Below are 24028 nucleotides of genomic sequence, written 5' to 3' on the forward strand. Positions count from 1 at the left end.
GTAAAAGGGTGTGGGCCCTGCAGCACTACCTGTAGTTTGCATTGTGCATCGGAAGGCACAAAGTAAGCAGACAGGAGGAGAAGTCAGGATAGTGCACAAGGGTATAGAAGGGAGGGGCTCAAGAAAAAAGAAGTGGAAACAGACAGCAAACTAGGCTGGAGAGAGACCTGAGACAAAGAGATCTGAATTATATGAGAGCCGACTAGGGGAAACACAAATTATGCAATCAAGTTTCCCATATTTGGGGAAATCGCAGGGGCAGCACACCCAGAGTGCAATGGGTGAGCCTTGCCCTGGGAGAAGCAACTTCATGATCATAGTATCTCACCTGGCAGGTAAGTAGGAGTTGGGCTAGAGCTGGGGAGGGTCGCTGCTCGGGCACCCCCCTGTCAAGTGAAGGAGATCCAACTGAGGCAGCACAAGGGAACTCTTGAAAGAAGAACAAGGCTAGAGGAAGATCTGAGACAAAGAAATCTGACTTTTACCAGAGCTGACCAGAGGAAAGCACAAACACAGTCCCCCACTACCACAAATAATGCAGTTGAGTTTCCCACATTTGGGGAAATCACAGAGGTCAGCATACCCAGAACGCAATGAATGAACCTAACCCTGGGAGAACAATCTTCATGACCATGGTATCTCCTATGCAAAATAAGTATGATTTGGGATAGGGCTGGGGAGGGCCGCTGCTCAGGCACATCTCTGTCAAGTAAAGGAGATTCAACTGAGGCAGCACAAGGGAACTCTCATCTGGGGACAACAACTGCAGGGAGAACACATATTTTCAGATGAACATGGGAGGGCAGAAGGCTGCCTAATACTGAAGCACCCCCAAACAACAAACCAAATGCAACAACTAGTGCAAGCATTCCTGGGGGAAGGCCTGCCGCAGATGGATTTGCATATGGTGATGTCATCCAAGCAGTGGGTCAAAGTTGGCTTCAACCCTCGTCTGCATATGAAAAGAGAAAAGGGGCATGCAGGGCATGGCGGCCTTTTGCGGCGCTTGGCTGACCCCTAGTTTGCATTAAACACCTCCACCCTCCGTCGGTGTGGGGCTCATGTTGGCCATGCCCCAGCCCCTGAAGCATTCAAGCTGATTTCTTGCTGCAGCTGGGCACTATAACAGCTCCAGAGCTGCTCTGTAAGGCAAGTAAAAGGGTGTGGGCCCTGCAGCACTACCTGTAGTTTGCATTGTGCGTTGGAAGGCACAAAGTAAGCAGACAGGAGAAGTCTGGAGAGTGCACAAGGGCATAGAAGGCAGCGGCTCAAGAAAAGAGAAGTGGAAACAGACAGCAAACTAGGCTGGAGAGAGACCTGAGACAAAGAGATCTGAATTATACGAGAGCCGACCAGGGGAAACACAAATTATGCAGTCAAGTTTCCCACAGGAGTATATAGGATACGACCCAGTGGTACCTGACGACATAGATACTAACAGCTATTTAATAACATTACGCTAGAAAGTGATTATTAGCAACATATATATCTATATAAACAACCCCGCCAGGGTTGTGCCTTCAAAAATAATCACACACGGACACGCTTTTTAAACCTTTTTTTCACATCTCTTTATTCTTCTTATGCACATGTATGTTAGTTCTGTGATTTTAACCTTTATGTTTCACTGCAGTTTTGGATAATAATATTAATATTTATCCAATTTTAATACATACTTAATAAAGGTTATATTTTATGATTCATTCATTCTGTCCAGTGCGTCAACAGTGCAGATTTCTTCTTGTTTTTTCTCCCAAATTCTATAACAATGACAGTAAATGTTGTTTCTTTTCAAACAGAACTTTCTTGACCATGCTTCTTGCTTGAAAGATCTGGGAGCACATGGAAAACAGTACAAACCATGCAGTATCACAAGAGCCTTTATTTGATATTTCATGAAGATAGAGCAGAATTGAGGACACGTCAACTATTTCTGCCGAAGGTGGTTCATCTTTCCACATGGTGCCTTTGGCCACTGACACCTTCGTTGAGTCAAAGTCTCTGGCTGTGGTCAGAACTTTGAAAATTTATGTCACCAGAACGGTTCAGATTAGGAAAACAGAGGCTCTGTTTGTCCTGTGTGCTCCCAACAGGATTGGGTGTCCTGCTTCCATGTAGACAATTATGCGCTGGATCTGTGGTAAGATTCAGCATGCTCATTCCACGGCAGGATTGCCGTTACTGAATTAGGTGAAGACCCATTCTACTAGAAAGGTGGGTTCATCCTGGGCAGCTGGTCGGGGAGTCTCGGCATTGCAACTTTGCCGAGCAGCTATTTAGTAAACACTTTTGCTAAGTTTTACAAGTTTTAGAGTAAAGGAGATTCAACTGAGGCAGCACAAGGGAACTCTCATCTGGGGACAACAACTGCAGTGAGAACACATATTTTCAGATGAACATGGGAGGGCAGAAGGCTGCCTAATACTGAAGCACCCCCAAACAACAAACCAAATGCAACAACTAGTACAAGCATTCCTGGGGGAAGGTCTGCAGAAGACGGATATGCATATAGTGATGTCATCCAAGCAGTGGGCCAAAGTTGGCTGGAACCCTCATCTGCATATGAAAAGAGAAAAGGGGTATGCAGGGCATGGCGGCCTTTTGCGGCGCTTGGATGACCCTTAGTTCGCATTAAACACCCCCACCCTCCTTCGGTGTGGGGCTCATGTTGGCCATGCCCCAGCCCCTGAAGCATTCAAGCTGATTTCTTGCAGCAGCTTGGCACTGTAACAGCTCCAGAGCTGCTCTGTAAGGCAAGTAAAAGGGTGTGGGCCCTGCAGCACTACCTGTAGTTTGCATTGTGCATTGGAAGGCACAAAGTAAGCAGACAGGAGGAGAAGTCAGGATAGTCCACAAGGGTATAGAAGGGAGGGGCTCAAGAAAAAAGAAGTGGAAACAGACAGCAAACTAGGCTGGAGAGAGACCTGAGACAAAGAGATCTGAATTATATGAGAGCCGACCAGGGGAAACATAAATTATGCAGTCAAGTTTCCCACATTTGGGGAAATCGCAGGGGCAGCACACCCAGGTGAGATACTATAATCAGGAAGGTGCTTCTCCCAGGGCAAGGCTCACCCATTGCACACTGGGTGTGCTGCTCCTACGATTTCCCCAAATGTGGGACACTTGACTGCATAATTTGTGTTTCCTCTGGTCGGCTCTCGTATAATTCAGATCTCTTTGTCTCAGGTCTCTCTCCAGCCTAGTTTGCTCTCTGTTTCCACTTCTTTTTTCTTGAGCCCCTCCCTTCTATACCCTTGTGCACTATCCTGACTTCTCCTCCCGTCTGCTTACTTTGTGCCTTCCAATGCACAATGCAAACTACAGGTAGTGCTGCAGGGCCCACACCCTTTTACTTGCCTTACAGAGCAGCTCTGGAGCTGTTACAGTGCCCAGCTGCTGCAAGAAATCAGCTTGAATGCTTCATGGGATGGGGCATGGCCAACATGAGCCCCACACCAAAGGAGGGTGGGGGTGTTTAATGCGATCTAGGGGTCATCCAAGCACCGCAAAAGGCCGCCATGCCCTGCACGCCCCTTTTCTCTTTTCATATGCAGATGAGGGTTGAAGCCAACTTTGACCCACTGCTTGGATAACATCACCATATGCAAATCCATCTGCTGCAGGCCTTCCCCCAGGAATGCTTGCACTAGTTGTTGCATTTGGTTTGTTGTTTGGGGGTGCTTCAGTATTAGGCAGCCTTCTGCCCTCCCATGTTCATCTGAAAATATGTGTTCTCCCTGCAGTTGTTGTCCCCATATGAGAGTTCCCTTGTGCTGCCTCAGTTGAATCTCCTTTACTTGACAGAGATGTGCCTGAGCAGCGGCCCTCCCCAGCCCTATCCCAAATCATACTTATTTTGCATAGGAGACACCATGGTCATGAAAATTGTTCACCCAGGGTGAGGTTCATTCATTGCATTCTGGGTATGCTGACCCCTGTGATTTACCCAAATGTGCGAAACTCGCCTGCATTATTTGTGGTAGTTGGGGACTGTGTTTGTGTTTTCCGCTGGTCAGCTCTGGTAAAAGTCAGATTTCTTTGTCTCAGATCTTCCTCTAGCCTTGTTCTTCTTTCGAGAGTTCCATTGTGCTGCCTCAGTTGGATCTCCTTCACTTGACAGGGGGGTGCCCGAGCAGCGACCCTCCCCAGCTCTAGCCCAACTCCTACTTACCTGCCAGGTGAGATACTATGATCTTGAAGGTGCTTCTCCCAGGGCAAGGCTCAACCATTGCACTCTGGGTGTGCTGCCCCTGCGATTTCCCCAAATATGGGAAACTTGACTGCATAATTTGTGTTTCCCCTGGTCGGCTCTCGTATAATTCAGATCTCTTTGTCTCAGGTCTCTCTCCAGCCTAGTTTGCTGTCTGTTTCCACTTCTCTTTTCTTGAGCCGCTCCCTTCTATGCCCTTGCGCACTATCCTGACTTCTCCCGTCTGCTTACTTTGTGCCTTCCAACGCACAATGCGAACTACAGGTAGTGCTGCAGGGCCCACACCCTTTTATTTGCCTTACAGAGCAGCTCTGGAGCTGTTACAGTGCCCAGCTGCTGCAAGAAATCAGCTTGAATGCTTCAGGGGCTGGGGCATAGCCAACATGAGCCCCACACCGAAGGAGGGTGGAGGTGTTTAATGCGAACTAGGGGTCATCCAAGCGCCGCAAAAGGCTGCCATGCCCTGCATAACCCTTTTCTCTTTTCATATGCAGATGAGGGTTCCAGCCAACTTTGGCCCACTGCTTGGATGACATCACCGTATGCAAATTCGTCTCCTGCAGACCTTCCCCCAGGAATGCTTGTACTAGTTATTGCATATGGTTTGATATTTGATGGTGCTTCAGTATTAGGCAGCCTTCCGCCCTCCCATGTTCATCTGAAAAAATGTGGTCTCCCTGCAGTTGTTGTCCCCAGACGAGAGTTCCCTTGTGCTTCCTCAGTTGAATCTCCTTAACTTGACGGGGGAGGGGCTTGCCCGAGCAGCCACCCTCCCCAGCCCTATCCCAACTCATACTTATTTTGCATATGAGATCTCTATATCATGAAGATTGTTATCACAGGGTGAAGTTCATCCATTATATTTTAAAATAGGAAGGTTCAAATTACATATTTGAATTGCATCTATGTGCTGGATTCAAATGTCCCCCCCCCTTCCTTTCTCAATTGTGCCCGTCAGCAGCTATTCTAAGGTTGCTGCCAATGGGTGTGACACATTAATTTCTTCTGTGGGGTACACTGGACTCCACAAGGATTCACATTGGGGTGTAGAGTAGGATCTTGATCTGAGGCACCAACCGGCTCAAAGCTTTTGACTGTTCCCAAGATGCTCAGCGCATTCTCCTCTATAACCCCGCTTCCATGAACAGGGAGCTCAGTTTGTAGTTGGTGCCTTCAGTAGCAGGCCACTTAACAGGGGCCTGCCTCAGGCAGCCTATTCTTAGCTATTAATTTTGACAAGAAAATAAGAACTTTTTTTATGAGAATCTACAAGGGCTGCAGCAGGCTAGGTCTAATAGACATCTTTACTGCAGCTTCATCACTCCCAGCGGCGCTGTATACTCCCGTGCCCTGGTTGCTGGGTCACTGCAGCGGAGGCTCCGGTTTCTTCCTAAGGTCAGTCACACACGCACCGCCCTTCCGGATCACGAGGCCGCTGATGAAGGGGAGCGTGGCCGTAGGGGGTGGACCGTGTGCGCACTGGCGTGGACACTGATTACTGGGCAGCCGCTCCACGAGCCACCAGGTACAGTTAAGGAGCACAGGTCTGGGGTTTTTTCTCCCATATTAAACCAATTTTGTACTGCCCGCAGCGCATTGTGATAGGTAATAGGGCCTGATTCAGGTTGGATTGCAATCACAGTAAGCGATCCAACTGCAAAAATTGCTAAGAGCATACGCATGTGCCTGCATTTTCTGCGGCACCCCGCAGAGAATGCGATCGCCTCTGCCTGTCAATCGGGGCAGGGGGGGAGAGGGGGGTCAGCAACACTCCATTTCCAAGTCAGGGATGGAGCGGTGCGGGGGCAAGGCTTCAAAATGGGGTCTGCAACGGAGTAGACACAGGGGGCGTGGTCACAGCGGCTGTATGACATCACATTCAGCCGCTGTGATCACAAAAATGGTGGCGGCTTCCTGCGCGCACATACAGTCTGCACCAGCAGGAGGCTACACCATTTTTTATGATCACGCTGAACTGCAGTGCGACTGCAATTACAGATTGGTCAAGAAGGGAGGCGTCATGCTGGGTGGCCATGTCCTGTCACTGTGCAGGAGCCAGCACCGCTCACACACTAGTCCCCGGGTGCAGCCCCCAACCCCCGGGACACCCGGAGCAACAAAATGTAGATTCAGGCCACCAGGCCACGCCCCTACCTATGAAACCATGCCTCCTTTTTACCATTGCGCTGCTTATCTGCGCGCACTGCATTACAATCTCCTTCGCCACCTCTCTGGGTGTCACCAGTGATAGTGACACCTCTGCCATGCTTGTAGCAGCTGGTCCTAAGATCTACGCCTCAAGCCCTGAGTGTTTGCCCTTGTGACTTGTTGATCATCATAGCGAAGCAGATGCTTACAGAAAACTGCAGGGGCTTAGATTGAAAATAAAAAAATATATGGGTATAAGGTAGAGAGGAGCGGGTTCGGTTCTCCGAGAACCGAATTCCCCACGAACTCCACGTGGTTTACACTGGTCCGAGGCAGGCTCGGTTGTTCCCGCCTGACTCGGAAAACCTGAACAAGGGAAAATGTCATCATCCCGCTGTCGGATTCTCGCGAGATTCGGATTTCATATAAAGAGCTGCGCGTTGCCGCCATTTTTACTCGTGCATTGAAGAGGGAGCGGAGAGGACGTGGCTATGTTCTCTCAGTGGAAATCTCAATATCAGTGCTCAGTATCAGTGGTTACTTATTGCTGCTCAGTAATACTAGTAGTGTGTCTCTCCTGCTCAGTGTCAGTTCTCAGTAGTATCCTCATCAGTGCTCAGTATCACTGCTCATTGTCTTGTGCTGCATTGTGGTGCTCAGCATACTACAGTACATTACTAATAGTCCAGTGCTGCATCTTGCTGCTCAGTGTCAGTTCTAGTATCCTCATCAGTGCTCACTATCACTGCTCATTACATTGTGGTGTTCTGTATACTACAGTAACATAGTAATATAGTAACATATAGTAATATAGTTTTTGAGGTTGAAAAGAGGCAAATTGCCCATCGTGTTCAACCTGTTTTAAGTTGTGATGATTCTACATACTTGCTGAATAATGTTTTATGACTAGTTAACTACTACAACTCATGTTACCCCCGGATTAACCATGTTGATATTTTAAGTATTATAACCTTGGATAGCTTTTTCATTCAGAAATGTATCCATTCCTTTTTTAAATCCAATTACAGAGTCCGCCATTACCACCTTCCCTGGCAGGGAATTCCACATCCTGATTGCCCTAACAGTGAAGATCATAGTATCTCACCTGGCAGGTAAGTAGGAGTTGGGCTAGAGCTGTGGAGGATTGCTGCTTGGGCACCCCCTGTCAAGTGAAGGAGATCCAACTGAGGCAGCACAAGGGAACTCTCGAAAGAAGAACAAGGCTAGAGGAAGATCTGAGACAAAGAAATCTGACTTTTACCAGAGCTGACCAGAGGAAAGCACAAACACAGTCCCCCACTACCACAAATAATGCAGTCGAGTTTCCCACATTTGGGGAAATCACAGGGGTCAGCATACCCAGAATGCAATGAATGAACCTCACCCTGGGAGAACAATCTTCATGACCAAGGTATCTCCTATGCAAAATAAGTATGATTTGGGATAGGGCTGGGGAGGGCCGCTGCTCAGGCACATCTCTGTCAAGTAAAGGAGATTCAACTGAGGCAGCACAAGGGAACTCTCATCTGGGGACAACAACTGCAGGGAGAACACATATTTTCAGATGAACATGGGAGGGCAGAAGGCTGCCTAAAACTGAAGCACCCCCAAACAACGAACCAAATGCAACTACTAGTGCAAGCATTCCTGGGGGAAGGCCTGCAGCAGATGGATTTGCATATGGTGATGTCATCCAAGCAGTGGGTCAAAGTTGGCTTCAACCCTCGTCTGCATATGAAAAGAAAAAAGGGGTGTGCAGGGCATGGCGGCCTTTTGCGGCGCTTGGATGACCCCTAGTTCGCATTAAACACCTCCACCCTCCTTCGGTGTGGGGCTCATGTTGGCTATGCCCCAGCCCCTGAAGCATTCAAGCTGATTTCTTGCAGCAGCTGGGCACTGTAACAGCTCCAGAGCTGCTCTGTAAAGCAAGTAAAAGGGTGTGGGCCCTGCAGCACTACCTGTAGTTTGCATTGTGCGTTGGAAGGCACAAAGTAAGCAGATGGGAGAAGTCAGGATAGTGCACAAGGGTATAGAAGGGAGGGGCTCAAGAAAAAAGAAGTGGAAACAGACAGCAAACTAGGCTGGAGAGAGACCTGAGACAAAGAGATCTGAATTATATGAGAGCCGACCAGGGGAAACACAAATTATGCAGTCAAGTTTCCCACATTTGGGGAAATCGCAGGGGCAGCACAGCCAGAGTGCAATGGGTGAGCCTTGCCCTGGGAGAAGCATCTTCATGATCATAGTATCTCACCTGGCAGGTAAGTAGGAGTTGGGCTAGAGCTGGCGAGGGTCGCTGCTCGGGCACCCCCCTGTCAAGTGAAGGAGATCCAACTGAGGCAGCAAAAGGGAACTCTCGAAAGAAGAACAAGGCTAGAGGAAGATCTGAGACAAAGAAATCTGACTTTTACCAGAGCTGACCAGAGGAAAGCACAAACACAGTCCCCCACTACCACAAATAATGCAGTTGAGTTTCCCACATTTGGGGAAATCACAGGGGTCAGCATACCCAGAATGCAATGAATGAACCTAACCCTGGGAGAACAATCTTCATGACCATGGTATCTCCTATGCAAAATAAGTATGATTTGGGATAGGGCTGGGGAGGGCCGCTGCTCAGGCACATCTCTGTCAAGTAAAGGAGATTCAACTGAGGCAGCACAAGGGAACTCTCATCTGGGGACAACAACTGCAGGGAGAACACATATTTTCAGATGAACATGGGAGGGCAGAAGGCTGCCTAATACTGAAGCACCCCCAAACAACAAACCAAATGCAACAACTAGTGCAAGCATTCCTGGGGGAAGGCCTGCAGCAGATGGATTTGAATATGGTGATGTCATCCAAGCAGTGGGTCAAAGTTGGCTTCAACCCTCGTCTGCATATGAAAAGAATAAAGGGGTGTGCAGGGCATGGCGGCCTTTTGCGGCGCTTGGATGACCCCTAGTTCGCATTAAACACCTCCACCCTCCTTCGGTGTGGGGCTCATGTTGGCTATGCCCCAGCCCCTGAAGCATTCAAGCTGATTTCTTGCAGCAGCTGGGCACTGTAACAGCTCCAGAGCTGCTCTGTAAAGCAAGTAAAAGGGTGTGGGCCCTGCAGCACTACCTGTAGTTTGTATTGTGCGTTGGAAGGCACAAAGTAAGCAGACGGGAGAAGTCAGGATAGTGCACAAGGGTATAGAAGGGAGGGGCTCAAGAAAAAAGAAGTGGAAACAGACAGCAAACTAGGCTGGAGAGAGACCTGAGACAAAGAGATCTGAATTATATGAGAGCCGACCAGGGGAAACACAAATTATGCAGTCAAGTTTCCCACATTTGGGGAAATCGCAGGGGCAGCACACCCAGAGTGCAATGGGTGAGCCTTGCCCTGGGAGAAGCATCTTCATGATCATAGTATCTCACCTGGCAGGTAAGTAGGAGTTGGGCTAGAGCTGGGGAGGGTCGCTGCTCGGGCACCCCCCTGTCAAGTGAAGGAGATCCAACTGAGGCAGCACAAGGGAACTCTCGAAAGAAGAACAAGGCTAGAGGAAGATCTGAGACAAAGAAATCTGACTTTTACCAGAGCTGACCAGAGGAAAGCACAAACACAGTCCCCCACTACCACAAATAATGCAGTTGAGTTTCCCACATTTGGGGAAATCACAGGGGTCAGCATACCCAGAATGCAATGAATTAACCTAACCCTGGGAGAACAATCTTCATGACCATGGTATCTCCTATGCAAAATAAGTATGATTTGGGATAGGGCTGGGGAGGGCCGCTGCTCAGGCACATCTCTGTCAAGTAAAGGAGATTCAACTGAGGCAGCACAAGGGAACTCTCATCTGGGGACAACAACTGCAGGGAGAACACATATTTTCAGATGAACATGGGAGGGCAGAAGGCTGCCTAATACTGAAGCACCCCCAAACAACAAACCAAATGCAACAACTAGTGCAAGCATTCCTGGGGGAAGGCCTGCCGCAGATGGATTTGCATATGGTGATGTCATCCAAGCAGTGGGTCAAAATTGGTTCAAACACCTTTGCAAAGTTCTATAAGTTTGATACCCTGGCTGAGGAGGACCTCCTGTTTGCTCAATCGGTGCTGCAAAGTCATCCGCACTCTCCTGCCCGTTTGGGAGCTTTGGTATAATCCCCATGGTCCTTACGGAGTCCCCAGCATCCTCTAGGACGTAAGAGAAAATAAGATTTTAAACCTACCGGTAAATCTTTTTCTCGTAGTCCGTAGAGGATGCTGGGTGCCCGTCCCAAGTGCGGTCTACTTCTGCAAGACTTGTATATAGTTATTGCTTACATAAGGGTTATATGTTAGTTTTCATCGGTCTTGGACTGATGCTATGTTGTTTTCATACTGTTAACTGGGTAGTATATCACAAGTTATACGGTGTGATTGGTGTGGCTGGTATGAATCTTGACCTTGGATTAACAAAAATCCTTTCCTCGTACTGTCCGTCTCCTCTGGGCACAGTTTCTCTAACTGAGGTATGGAGGAGGGGCATAGAGGGAGGAGCCAGTGCACACCCAGATCTAAAGTCTTTCTTAAAGTGCCCATGTCTGCTGCGGAGCCCGTCTATCCCCCATGGTCCTTACGGAGTCCCCATCATCCTCTACGGACTACGAGAAAAAAAAATTACCGGTAGGTTTAAAATGTTATTTTTTTCTCTGCAACCCACTGCTAAATTGTGCTTCCTAGCTGTTTTTTATAAAATCACTTAATTAAATCTAACTCTGATTACGTCAGAGAAGGCCAGGTACCCTACACCATAAGAGGGGGTTTGAAATTTTGACTTGTCTACTTAAAGATCACCAAAATCTGATGACAAGGTCAATTACATCCCTGGGTGGGATTGAACCACCAACCTTTTGGTTAATAGCCCATGTAAGTGCAAGAAATCCTGAAGCACTCACTCATCATGGGAAAGTACCAATGTGTTTCTTACAAAAATTCTCCAGATTATTGACTTTTTAAAGTTTTTCTAGGAAACGTTCTAGATGAATGCTTATTAGCCTTTGTCAGTATTGACTTTCGCAAGGTGTCTCTGTGGCGCAATCGGTTAGCATGTTTGGCTATTAACCAAAAGGTTGGTGGTTCAATCCCACCCAGGGATGTAATTGAACTTGTAATCAGATTTTGGTGATCTTTAAGTAGACAAGTCAAAATTTCAAAAACCCCCCTTATGGTGTAGGGTACCTGGCCTTCTCTGATGTAATCAGAGTTAGATTTGATTAAGTGATTTTATAAAAAAACAGCTAGGAAGCACAATTTAGCAGTGAGTTGCAGAGAAAAAAAATTATGCTGGCAGAAAAGTCCAATTGAGTGATTAAACAGCTCTTCATTTTCTGATTTTATGTTTATGCTAACAAATTTGCTCTCTGAAAAGTGTCCACAAAGCCAAGTCTCTGATTAACACCTTTGTAGGAATGGTTTTTCACCTATTACTGAATTAAACTTGCTTCATTGGAAAGGCATCAAAGATGCATCCTCATTTCAATGTCTACTGAAATAATACAGGTTGACACCAGGAAACGTCACTGCATCCTTGCTGCTTCCTCATGGGGAAGTCTGTTTAATGTGAAAACAAGGTGATATCTAATCAGCACACAGGTAAGGAATTAAGAAAATCTTTCTTTATGGGTGAAGATGTTTCTCACAAATTGTTGTCCCAATGCATCATTGAAATTCAAGATGGAAGATGATTTTCATATATCACTTGTACATTTTGCATTGCTCTTCTGGTGACAATGTAGTTTGTTTTTGTCAATTACCATTTCAGTAATAGGGTAAAGAAAATTAAGTGGATTTTTTAAAGAAAACAATGCTGTCAATATACTATTAAAACAAATTAAAATGATAAAAGTTATTGTACTTTAAGTAAAAATAAAAGTGCCAAAATATCAATCCCAGTTTTTGATTACTTTAATTATAAAAAAAAAAATGCACATAGCAGAGGATAGTTTCGATCAATCGACCTCTGGGTTATGGGCCCAGCATGCTTCCATTGCACTACTCTGCTGCTCATGGAAGTGTCAGAGATCCTGAAGACTAAATTGATTAAAGGCCTTAAAGTACTGGACTATAAGGAAAGACTTACTAGGCTGAATATTTATACACTAGAAAAGAGGTGCCTAAGAGGAGATATTATTAATATCTTCAAATATGTAAAGATACATAACAAAGAGTTATCAGAGGAATTATTTATTAAAAGAACACGTGGTCACTCGCTGCGACTGGAGGAAAGTTCAGAACGCAATGGAGGAAAGGTTTCTTCACTGTTAGGGCAATCAGGATGTGGAATTCCCTTCTTCCCTCCCATGTTCATCTGAAAATATGTGTTCTCCCTGCAGTTGTTGTCCCCAGATGAGAGTTCCCTTGTGCTGCCTCAGTTGAATCTCCTTTACTTGACAGAGATGTGCCTGAGCAGCGGCCCTCCCCAGCCCTATCCCAAATCATACTTATTTTGCATAGGAGATACCATGGTCATGAAGATTGTTCTCCCAGGGTGAGGTTCATTCATTGCATTCTGGGTATGCTGACCCCTGTGATTTCCCCAAATGTGGGAAACTCGCCTGCATTTTTTGTGGTAGTGGGGGACTGTGTTTGTGTTTTCCTCTGGTCAGCTCTGGTAAAAGTCAGATTTCTTTGTCTCATATATTCCTCTAGCCTTGTTCTTCTTTCGAGAGTACCCTTGTGCTGCCTCAGTTGGATCTCCTTCACTTGACAGGGGGGTGCCCGAGCAGTGACCCTCCCCAGCTCTAGCCCAACTCCTACTTACCTGCCAGGTGAGATACTATGATCATGAAGGTGCTTCTCCAAGGGCAAGGCTCACCCATTGCACTCTGGGTGTGCTGCTCCTGCGATTTCCCCAAATGTGGGAAACTTGATTGCATAATTTGTGTTTCCCCTGGTCGGCTCTCGTATAATTCAGATCTCTTTGTCTCAGGTCTCTCTCCAGCCTAGTTTGCTGTCTGTTTCCACTTCTCTTTTCTGGAGCCACTGCCTTCTATGCCCTTGCGCACTATCCTGACTTCTCCCGTCTGCTTACTTTGTGCCTTCCAACACACAATGCGAACTACAGGTAGTGCTGCAGGGCCCACACCCTTTTAGTTGCCTTACAGAGCAGCTCTGGAGCTGTTACAGTGCCCAGCTGCTGCAAGAAATCAGCTTGAATGCTTCAGGGGCTGGGGCATAGCCAACATGAGCCCCACACCAAAGGAGGGTGGGGGTGTTTAATGCGAACTAGGGGTCATCCAAGCACCGCAAAAGGCCGCCATGCCCTGCATGCCCCTTTTCTATTTTCATATGCAAATGAGGGTTCCAGCCAACTTTGGCCCACTGCTTGGATGACATCACCGTATGCAAATCCGTCTGCTGCAGACCTTCCCCCAGGAATGCTTGTACTAGTTGTTGCATATGGTTTGATATTTGATGGTGCTTCAGTATTAGGCAGCCTTCCGCCCTCCCATGTTCATCTGAAAAGATGTGGTCTCCCTGCAGTTGTTGTCCCCAGACGAGAGTTCCCTTGTGCTTCCTCAGTTGAATCTCCTTAACTTGACGGGGGAGGGGCCGAGCAGCCACCCTCCCCAGCCCTATCCCAACTCATACTTATTTTGCATATGAGATCTCTTGATCATGAAGATTGTTCTCACAGGGTGAAGTTCATCCATTATATTTTAAAATAGGAAGGTACAAATTACATATTTGAATTGCATCTATGTGCTGGATTCAAATGTCCCCCCCCCCCCCTTCCTTTCTCAATTGTGCCCATCAGCAGCTATTCTAAGGTTGCTGCCAATGGGTGTGACACATTAATTTCTTCTGTGGGGTACACAGGACTCCACAAGGATTCACATTGGGGTGTAGAGTAGGATCTTGATCTGAGGCACCAACCGGCTCAAAGCTTTTGACTGTTCCCAAGATGCTCAGTGCATCCTCCTCTATAACCCCGCTTCCATGAACAGGGAGCTCAGTTTGTAGTTGGTGCCTTCAGTAGCAGGCCACTTAACAGGGGCCTGCCTCAGGCAGCCTATTCTTAGCTATTCATTTTGACAAGAAAAGAAGAACTTGTTTTATGAGAATCTACAAGGGCTGCAGCAGGCTAGGTCTAATAGACATCTTTACTGCAGCTTCATCACTCCCAGCGGCGCTGTATACTCCCGTGCCCTGGTTGCTGGGTCACTGCAGCGGAGGCTCCGGTTTCTTCCTAAGGTCAGTCACACACACACCGCCCTTCCGGATCACGAGGCCGCTGATGAAGGGGAGCGTGGCCGTAGGGGGTGGACCGTGTGCGCACTGGCGTGGACACTGATTACTGGGCAGCCGCTCCACTAGCCACCAGGTACAGTTAAGGAGCACAGGTCTGGGGGTTTTTCTCCTATATTAAACCAATTTTGTACTGCCCGCAGCGCATTGTGATAGGTAATAGGGCCTGATTCAGGTTGGATTGCAATCACAATAAGTGATCCAACTGCAAAAATTGCTAAGAGCATACGCATGTACCTGCATTTTCTGCGGCACCCCGCAGAGAATGCGATCGCCTCTGCCTGTCAATCGGGGCAGGGGGGGAGAGGGGGGTCAGCAACACTCCATTTCCAAGTCAGGGATGGAGCGGTGCGGGGGCAAGGCTTCAAAATGGGGTCTGCAATGGAGGAGACACAGGGGGCGTGGTCACAGCGGCTGTATGACATCACATTCAGCCGCTGTGATCACAAAAATGGTGGCGGCTTCCTGCGCGCACATACAGTCTGCACCAGCAGGAGGCTACACCATTTTTTATGATCACGCTGAACTGCAGTGCGACTGCAATTACAGCATGGTCAAGAAGGGAGGCGTCATGCTGGGTGGCCATAAGAGATGAGCGGGTTCGGTTCCTCGGAATCCGAACCCGCCCGAACTTCACCCTTTTTTGCACGGGTCCGAGCAGACTCGGATCCTCCCGCCTTGCTCGGTTAACCCGAGCGCGCCCGAACGTCATCATCCCGCTGTCGGATTCTCACGAGACTTGGATTCTATATAAGGAGCCGCGCGTCGCCGCCATTTTCACACATGCATTGAGATTGATAGGGAGAGGACGTGGCTGGCGTCCTCTCCGTTTAGATTAGAAGATAGAGACGAGTGACATTTGATTTACTACTAATTTGGGGAGCAGTTGAACTTGTCAGGAGTACTCAGTAGTGTAGAGTTTTGCTGATAGTGACCACCAGTTTTATTATTTATAATCCGTTCTCTGCCTGAAAAAAAACGATACACATACCATATCTGTGCTCAGCCTCAGTGTGCTGCATGATATATCATCTATGTATATCTGACTGTGCTGAGTGCTCACTGCTCACACAGCTTAATTGTGGGGGAGACTGGGGAGCAGTTATAGCAGGAGTACAGTGAACACTTTTGCTGCCAGTGTGACCACCAGTATATTGTCTGCCTGAAAAAGTTAAACACTCCTGTGGTGTTTTTTTTTTATTCTATAAACGCATTCTGCTGACAGTGTCCAGCAGGTCCGTCATACATATATTATATAAATATTTATCTGCAGTAGTGTTATATTTTTTTTTTCATCTTTATCATCTCTATATTAGCAGACGCAGTACGGTAGTCCACGGCTGTGGCTATCTCTGTGTCGTCAGTGCTCGTCCATAATTGTATACCTACCTACCTGTGGTGGGTTTTTTTTTTCTATCTTCTTCATACTAGTAGTTTAGGAGTCTACTGACAGTGTCCACCAGGTCCATCATTATATTATATACCTACAGTAGTAATATATTTATTATATTATCTATACTAGCAGACGCAGTACGGTAGTCCACGGCTGTGGCTATCTCTGTGTCGTCAGTGCTCGTCCATAATTGTATACCTACCTACCTGTGGTGGGTTTTTTTTTTATCTTCTTCATACTAGTAGTTTAGCAGTCTGCTGACAGTGTCCACCAGGTCCGTCATTATATTATATACCTACAGTAGTAATATATTTATTATATTATCTATACTAGCAGACGCAGTACGGTAGTCCACGGCTGTACCTACCTCTGTGTCGTCAGTGCTCGTCCATAATTGTATACCTGTTATGATTCCTGTACTCCAGACCGGAGGAGATCTTATGGCAGGGATCTGAGTACAGGAAAATAAGCTGGTTGTGGGAGCTGGATAGCCTAGTAACCCCTGGCGCCCTAACTCCGTTGTCTCGCCCGTGTTATCAGAAATCCCCTGCGAGACTATGGTTGCTTGAGCCCATGGCAGCCGCGTTCGAAGGGCGGATTATGTCTGCCCAACCCCGATGCCCCCGCAGGTCTTAATGGGAGACAAGGGGAAGTCCGAGACAGGGTGATAACAAGGGGCCCTCTGACTAAGCAACCAGGCCAGGGGTTACAAGCTAACTAACTAAATCAAAAGGTATGTGCGGACTAGCCGCCAGGAAAAAGGACAACCAAGGATCCACTGATCCGACACTCCTATCCGGCACCGCCGGACACCAGAGTGGATCTGTGGAAGCGGAATCCTCCGCAAAGCTCCAGAACACAATTAAACAAAATAATAAACAGAAGCGGACAAGCCGCAACACACGGCTGCGCCGCGACTCACGAACACCACCAGATGTTAAAGGTGCTCGGTCAGACTCCAGGAACAGATGGTAACTTCCGAGTACAGGATCTCTGAGGACAGGAACAACCGAATAGAGCAGGACTGGAAACACTCTCTGCAACAGATACAGGCAAACAGGAAGCTGCCGACACCGACTTTCAGAACTGGAGGACAGGCAGAATCCACTGGAACTCAGGGTAGGACACGGGATCAGACACAGGGACTGACACAGGAATCCACACAGGGACTGACAAGAACCAGCTCAAACTTAAAGCAGACTGCAAACCAAGGAATATCATCAGCATCTGCTAACTGCCGTGAGCCAGCATATATCAGAGAGGCCTAATTAATTATCTCTAGCAGCTGGCCTGCTGCACGACTAAGCTGACAAGATGCAATCAGCAGCCAGATGAGGCTGAACACATGGGAACAAGCTGCAATTGCACAGACTCACCAGCGGCAGCAGACAAGAGTAATCCAAAACAGAGCAATGGGAAATCCTGGCATGCAAGACAACTAAATAAACATAAAATAGGAATGAACCACTACCTGTGGTTCATAACAGTATCCCCTCCTTAAGGGTGAGCTCCGAGCACCCCATGACACCCACGGGGAACATAAACAAAAGTATAACATGAAATACAGAACAAAACTGCAAAACAGGAATGAGCCACAGCCGTGGCTCATAACAGTACCCCCCCCTTGAGGAGGGGTCAAAAGACCCCAAAATTCAGACTAACCAGAACAAGGGATACAAAAAAAAAAAAAAAAAAAACCTGACACATTGGTCTAACAGACACGAAAACAGAAACAAGCTGCAACCACAGCTTGTAACAGTGCCCTCCCCTTGATGGTGGCCACTGGACACAAGACAAGGGAAAAAAAATCTTTTTTTTTTTTTATCAAGGCAAGAGTCAAAAAATTAATTTCTTTTTCTTCTTCTTCTTTTTACAAAGCTCTTTAGGTCTGACCAAGGTAATTCCCCAAACATTGTCTGAACTGATGGTACCACCCAGCAAGGCTGCGTTCAAATCAGAGACAGGTCTCTTACCCTTGGGAGCTGAACTTTCCGGTAAAGTACTATTATTAGAAGAAGTAGTCAGAAAAGCACATCCTGCAGTCACAACAACGGGCTGAGACTCCTGTGCCGAGTTTACAGTATTTTGTGGACTCTCAGCAGACAAGACGGGTGATTTAGAGGAACTTGAACCAATTTCTTTGGAACCATATCTTTTAATAATTGCATCACTGAATGCTGGGGGATCCTGAAGAATGGGATCTTCAGCTTTCATTAGGCTGGTCGCCCACTCAAAAGGCTCTCCTTTAAAAGAATAAATAAGATAGAGCACAATGTTCTCTGGAGTGATGCCCAGAAATGGTCTAGACAACATAATAATGTAATAGTGTTTGTAAAGCGCCAGAAATTGGGCTAAGTCCCCATCAAAGATTATGGATGTTGAGATATCAGAGTCAGGATCTGTTTCCTTCCCATCTGACTGACTGAAGTGCTTTGCTAGGACCTGGTCACTATTGCCCTTACTTGAGGCTGAGACTCTCTGAACCCCACCCGGGGCAGTGACTTTCTGAACCCCACCCGGGGCAGTGACTTTCTGAACCCCACACGGGGCAGTGACTTTCTGAACCCCACACGGGGCAGTGACTTTCTGAACCCCACACGGGGCAGTGACTTTCTGAACCCCACACGGGGCAGTGACTTTCTGAACCCCACATGGGGCAGTGACTTTCTGAACCCCACCTGGGGTAGTGACTTTCTGAACCCCACCCGGGGCAGTGACTTTCTGAACCCCACCCGGGGCAGTGACTTTCTGAACCCCACCTGGGGCAGTGACTTTCTGAACCCCACCCGGGGCAGTGACTTTCTGAACCCCACCTGGGGCAGTGGCTTTCTGAACCCCACCTGGGGCAGTGGCCTCCGGGAACCCCGCTGGGGCAGTGGCCTCCGGGAACCCCGCTGGGGCAGTGGCCTCCGGGAACCCCGCTGGGGTCAGCACCTCGGATTCTTTTACTGGGACCGGGCCGTTGGCCTCCCTGACTGGGATCGGGCCATCGGCCTCCCTCTCTGAGTCGATAATTATCGAAAGTTCTCCCGGGACTATGACTTCCGGGACTTTTGCTGAAGCAATAACGTTCAGATCCTCCACTAATGCTATGCTTCTTAAGTTCTTTCCTGGGGAAGCGACTTCTAGACCCTTCTTTGGGGCTGCGTCTCTCGAGACCCCACTTGGGGATATTACTTCAAAGATCCCTTCTGGGGTTTTGCTTCTCGAGTTCCCTTCAAGAACTATGGTTTTAGATACCCTTTCTGGGATTGCGCTTTTCAAATCCCTACCTGGGGTAACAGCTTCTGAGACCCCATCTGGTATGGAAACCTGAGCTACAATATTTGATGTCCCTCTATAAGCTTGGGCATCGGGTACCGCTCCAGCACTCTGGGCATCGGGTACCGCTCCAGCACTCTGGGCATCGGGTACCGCTCCAGCACTCTGGGCATCGGGTACCGCTCCAGCACTCTGGGCATCGGGTACCGCTCCAGCACTCTGGGCATCGGGTACCGCTCCAGCACTCTGGGCATCGGGTACCGCTCCAGCACTCTGGGCATCGGGTACCGCTCCAGCACTCTGGGCATCGGGTACCGCTCCAGCACTCTGGGCATCGGGTACCGCTCCAGGACCCTGAGCTACGGGCACCACTCCAGGACCCTGGGCTACGGGCACCACTCCAGGACCCTGGGCTACGGGCACCACTCCAGGACCCTGGGCTACGGGCACCACTCCAGGACCCTGGGCTACGGGCACCACTCCAGGACCCTGGGCTACGGGCACCACTCCAGGGACTTGCAACTCCGCTTCCACAGGAACCTCAAGAGAGGAGAGAAACATTCTCTTTTGATTCCTGAATCTATAATGGGGCTCCCTTGCCCAAGGACCCCAATTATAGGACAGAGAGCTTTTTTGTGTGGGTTGTGTGACAAGTACCTCTGCCACAGTAGAGACAGGAGTAGGTCTTGTATCATGACTCAACTTGGCCAGAGGGCAAGACTCGTCACCACACTTTGGCTTGCGCAACTCACAGGTCTGCAGATAATGGCCTAAACCCCCACAATATAGGCATAAGTTTAAGTTTCTGCGACGCAGACGCTCCTCTTCTGAGAGCCTGGGCCGCAGAAAACTTTTAAACCTTTTCTCTTCAATTAGACCAGAGGATTCTCTTGTCACCATACTGTGAGCAAGAGTCTCTTTAGAGATAGATGTACTCTCAACGACTTCTGGCAAAATGAGCAAGATTTTAGTCAGAAGGTTTTGCAGTTGCTTTAGGGATTGCTGCAAAACTTCTAGTCGCTCTGGTCTCAAAGCACTGAATACAGAGTTCAGAGCTGCGAGAGATGCCTGCAGGGCTTGCATAGTAGACATAGGAGGATTTAAAACTAGACGAGACAAGACAAGACAAGGCAAGACAAGGCAAGGCAAGACAAGGCAAGGCAAGACAAGGCAAGGCAAGGCTAAATTTTGCTAAACAAAACAAGACTTTTTTTTTTTTTTTTTTTTAAACACCGGACTGGATTCTAAACACCGGACTGGATTCTAAACACCGGACTGGATTCTAAACACCGGACTGGATTCTAAACACCGGACTGGATTCTAAACACCGGACTGGATTCTAAACACCGAATTCTAGACAGGACTGGATTCTAAACTAGACACTGGACTGGGCCAAAAAAGAAAAAAAAAAAGTTTTATTTCTTTTTTGTGGTATGGCTGATGATAATGTTATGATTCCTGTACTCCAGACCGGAGGAGATCTTATGGCAGGGATCTGAGTACAGGAAAATAAGCTGGTTGTGGGAGCTGGATAGCCTAGTAACCCCTGGCGCCCTAACTCCGTTGTCTCGCCCGTGTTATCAGAAATCCCCTGCGAGACTATGGTTGCTTGAGCCCATGGCAGCCGCGTTCGAAGGGCGGATTATGTCTGCCCAACCCCGATGCCCCCGCAGGTCTTAATGGGAGACAAGGGGAAGTCCGAGACAGGGTGATAACAAGGGGCCCTCTGACTAAGCAACCAGGCCAGGGGTTACAAGCTAACTAACTAAATCAAAAGGTATGTGCGGACTAGCCGCCAGGAAAAAGGACAACCAAGGATCCACTGATCCGACACTCCTATCCGGCACCGCCGGACACCAGAGTGGATCTGTGGAAGCGGAATCCTCCGCAAAGCTCCAGAACACAATTAAACAAAATAATAAACAGAAGCGGACAAGCCGCAACACACGGCTGCGCCGCGACTCACGAACACCACCAGATGTTAAAGGTGCTCGGTCAGACTCCAGGAACAGATGGTAACTTCCGAGTACAGGATCTCTGAGGACAGGAACAACCGAATAGAGCAGGACTGGAAACACTCTCTGCAACAGATACAGGCAAACAGGAAGCTGCCGACACCGACTTTCAGAACTGGAGGACAGGCAGAATCCACTGGAACTCAGGGTAGGACACGGGATCAGACACAGGGACTGACACAGGAATCCACACAGGGACTGACAAGAACCAGCTCAAACTTAAAGCAGACTGCAAACCAAGGAATATCATCAGCATCTGCTAACTGCCGTGAGCCAGCATATATCAGAGAGGCCTAATTAATTATCTCTAGCAGCTGGCCTGCTGCACGACTAAGCTGACAAGATGCAATCAGCAGCCAGATGAGGCTGAACACATGGGAACAAGCTGCAATTGCACAGACTCACCAGCGGCAGCAGACAAGAGTAATCCAAAACAGAGCAATGGGAAATCCTGGCATGCAAGACAACTAAATAAACATAAAATAGGAATGAACCACTACCTGTGGTTCATAACAGTATCCCCTCCTTAAGGGTGAGCTCCGAGCACCCCATGACACCCACGGGGAACATAAACAAAAGTATAACATGAAATACAGAACAAAACTGCAAAACAGGAATGAGCCACAGCCGTGGCTCATAACAATACCTACCTGTGGTGGGTTTTTTTTTTCTATCTTCTTCATACTAGTAGTTTAGGAGTCTGCTGACAGTGTCCACCAGGTCCGTCATTATATTATATACCTACAGTAGTAATATATTTAGTATATTATCTATACTAGCAGACGCAGTACGGTAGTTCACGGCTGTACCTACCTCTGTGTCGTCACTCGTCCATAATTGTATACCTAACTGTGGTGGGTTTTTTTTTCTATCTTCTTCATACTAGTAGTTTAGCAGTCTGCTGACAGTGTCCACCAGGTCCGTCATTATATTATATATACCTACAGTAGTTATATATATTTTTTTTTATATCATTAATTATCATCTCTATACTAGCAGACGCAGTACGGTAGTCCACGGCTGTGGCTATCTCTGTGTCGTCAGTGCTCGTCCATAATTGTATACCTACCTACCTGTGGTGGAAGTTTTTTTCTATCTTCTTCATACTAGTAGTTTAGCAGTCTGCTGACAGTGTCCACCAGGTCCGTCATTATATTATATATACCTACAGTAGTTATATATATATTTTTTTTATATCATTAATTATCATCTCTATACTAGCAGACGCAGTACGGTAGTCCACGGCTGTAGCTACCTCTGTGTCGTCAGTCACTCGTCATCCATAAGTATACTAGTATCCATCCATCTCCATTGTTTACCTGAGGTGCCTTTTAGTTGTGCCTATTAAAATATGGAGAACAAAAATGTTGAGGTTCCAAAAATAGGGAAAGATCAAGATCCACTTCCACCTCGTGCTGAAGCTGCTGCCACTAGTCATGGCCGAGACGATGAAATTCCATCAACGTCGTCTGCCAAGGCCGATGCCCAATGTCATAGTACAGAGCATGTAAAATCCAAAACACAAAAGATCAGTAAAAAAAGGACTCAAAAATCTAAATAAAAATCGTCGGAGGAGAAGCGTAAACTTGCCAATATGCCATTTACCACACGGAGTGGCAAGGAACGGCTGAGGCCCTGGCCTATGTTCATGGCTAGTGGTTCAGCTTCACATGAGGATGGAAGCACTCAGCCTCTCGCTAGAAAAATGAAAAGACTTAAGCTGGCAAAAGCACAGCAAAGAACTGTGCGTTCTTCAAAATCACAAATCCACAAGGAGAGTCCAATTGTGTCGGTTGCGATGCCTGACCTTCCCAACACTGGACGTGAAGAGCATGCACCTTCCACCATTTGCATGCCCCCTGCAAGTGCTGGAAGGAGCACCCGCAGTCCAGTTCCTGATAGTCAGATTGAAGATGTCAGTGTTGAAGTACACCAGGATGAGGAGGATATGGGTGTTGCTGGCGCTGGGGAGGAAATTGACAAGGAGGATTCTGATGGTGAGGTGGTTTGTTTAAGTCAGGCACCCGGCGAGACACCTGTTGTCCGTGGGAGGAATATGGCCATTGACATGCCTGGTGAAAATACCAAAAAAATCAGCTCTTCGGTGTGGAAGTATTTCAACAGAAATGCGGACAACAGGTGTCAAGCCGTGTGTTGCCTTTGTCAAGCTGTAATAAGTAGGGGTAAGGACGTTAACCACCTCGGAACATCCTCCCTTATACGTCACCTGCAGCGCATTCATCATAAGTCAGTGACAAGTTCAAAAACTTTGGGCGACAGCGGAAGCAGTCCACTGACCAGTAAATCCCTTCCTCTTGTAACCAAGCTCACGCAAACCACCCCACCAACTCCCTCAGTGTCAATTTCCTCCTTCCCCAGGAATGCCAATAGTCCTGCAGGCCATGTCACTGGCAATTCTGACGAGTTCTCTCCTGCCTGGGATTCCTCCGATGCATCCTTGAGTGTAACGCCTACTGCTGCTGGCGCTGCTGTTGTTGCTGCTGGGAGTCGATGGTCATCCCAGAGGGGAAGTCGTAAGACCACTTTTACTACTTCCACCAAGCAATTGACTGTCCAACAGTCCTTTGCAAGGAAGATGAAATATCACAGCAGTCATCCTGCTGCAAAGCGGATAACTGAGGCCTTGGCTTCCTGGGCAGTGAGAAACGTGGTTCCGGTATCCATCATTACTTCAGAGCCAACTATAGACTTGATTGAGGTACTGTGTCCCCGG

At 47.8% G+C, this 24028-nt stretch overlaps 10 non-coding genes and 3 pseudogenes across 10 annotated transcripts; 6 read left to right on the plus strand and 7 right to left on the minus strand.

The window, feature by feature from the left end:
* Nucleotides 1-208: 208 nt before the first annotated feature.
* On the minus strand, nt 209-343 carry LOC135041225 (U1 spliceosomal RNA; annotated as a pseudogene).
* A 152-nt stretch (nt 344-495) lies between these two features.
* Nucleotides 496-659, minus strand: LOC135041273 (U1 spliceosomal RNA). Its single transcript, XR_010234976.1, has one exon. It is a non-coding gene; the product is annotated as a U1 spliceosomal RNA (small nuclear RNA).
* A 2361-nt stretch (nt 660-3020) lies between these two features.
* LOC135041234 (U1 spliceosomal RNA) lies at nt 3021-3176 on the plus strand. Its single transcript, XR_010234938.1, has one exon. It is a non-coding gene; the product is annotated as a U1 spliceosomal RNA (small nuclear RNA).
* Nucleotides 3177-3850: 674 nt separating this feature from the next.
* On the plus strand, nt 3851-4014 carry LOC135041190 (U1 spliceosomal RNA). Its single transcript, XR_010234905.1, has one exon. It is a non-coding gene; the product is annotated as a U1 spliceosomal RNA (small nuclear RNA).
* A 152-nt stretch (nt 4015-4166) lies between these two features.
* Nucleotides 4167-4329, plus strand: LOC135041223 (U1 spliceosomal RNA). The gene has a single exon (XR_010234931.1). It is a non-coding gene; the product is annotated as a U1 spliceosomal RNA (small nuclear RNA).
* A 3303-nt stretch (nt 4330-7632) lies between these two features.
* LOC135041259 (U1 spliceosomal RNA) lies at nt 7633-7796 on the minus strand. The gene has a single exon (XR_010234962.1). It is a non-coding gene; the product is annotated as a U1 spliceosomal RNA (small nuclear RNA).
* A 692-nt stretch (nt 7797-8488) lies between these two features.
* Nucleotides 8489-8630, minus strand: LOC135041216 (U1 spliceosomal RNA; annotated as a pseudogene).
* A 152-nt stretch (nt 8631-8782) lies between these two features.
* LOC135041222 (U1 spliceosomal RNA) lies at nt 8783-8946 on the minus strand. Its single transcript, XR_010234930.1, has one exon. It is a non-coding gene; the product is annotated as a U1 spliceosomal RNA (small nuclear RNA).
* A 692-nt stretch (nt 8947-9638) lies between these two features.
* Nucleotides 9639-9780, minus strand: LOC135041192 (U1 spliceosomal RNA; annotated as a pseudogene).
* Nucleotides 9781-9932: 152 nt separating this feature from the next.
* On the minus strand, nt 9933-10096 carry LOC135041244 (U1 spliceosomal RNA). The gene has a single exon (XR_010234948.1). It is a non-coding gene; the product is annotated as a U1 spliceosomal RNA (small nuclear RNA).
* A 1304-nt stretch (nt 10097-11400) lies between these two features.
* On the plus strand, nt 11401-11474 carry TRNAN-AUU (transfer RNA asparagine (anticodon AUU)). The gene has a single exon. It is a non-coding gene; the product is annotated as a tRNA-Asn (tRNA).
* A 1340-nt stretch (nt 11475-12814) lies between these two features.
* LOC135041279 (U1 spliceosomal RNA) lies at nt 12815-12978 on the plus strand. Its single transcript, XR_010234982.1, has one exon. It is a non-coding gene; the product is annotated as a U1 spliceosomal RNA (small nuclear RNA).
* Nucleotides 12979-13130: 152 nt separating this feature from the next.
* LOC135041218 (U1 spliceosomal RNA) lies at nt 13131-13293 on the plus strand. The gene has a single exon (XR_010234926.1). It is a non-coding gene; the product is annotated as a U1 spliceosomal RNA (small nuclear RNA).
* The last annotated feature ends 10735 nt before the right edge of the window (nt 13294-24028 follow it).

The sequence above is a fragment of the Pseudophryne corroboree genome, unplaced genomic scaffold, assembly GCF_028390025.1.
Source record: "Pseudophryne corroboree isolate aPseCor3 unplaced genomic scaffold, aPseCor3.hap2 scaffold_796, whole genome shotgun sequence".
In the NCBI taxonomy this organism is placed as follows: domain Eukaryota; kingdom Metazoa; phylum Chordata; class Amphibia; order Anura; family Myobatrachidae; genus Pseudophryne; species Pseudophryne corroboree.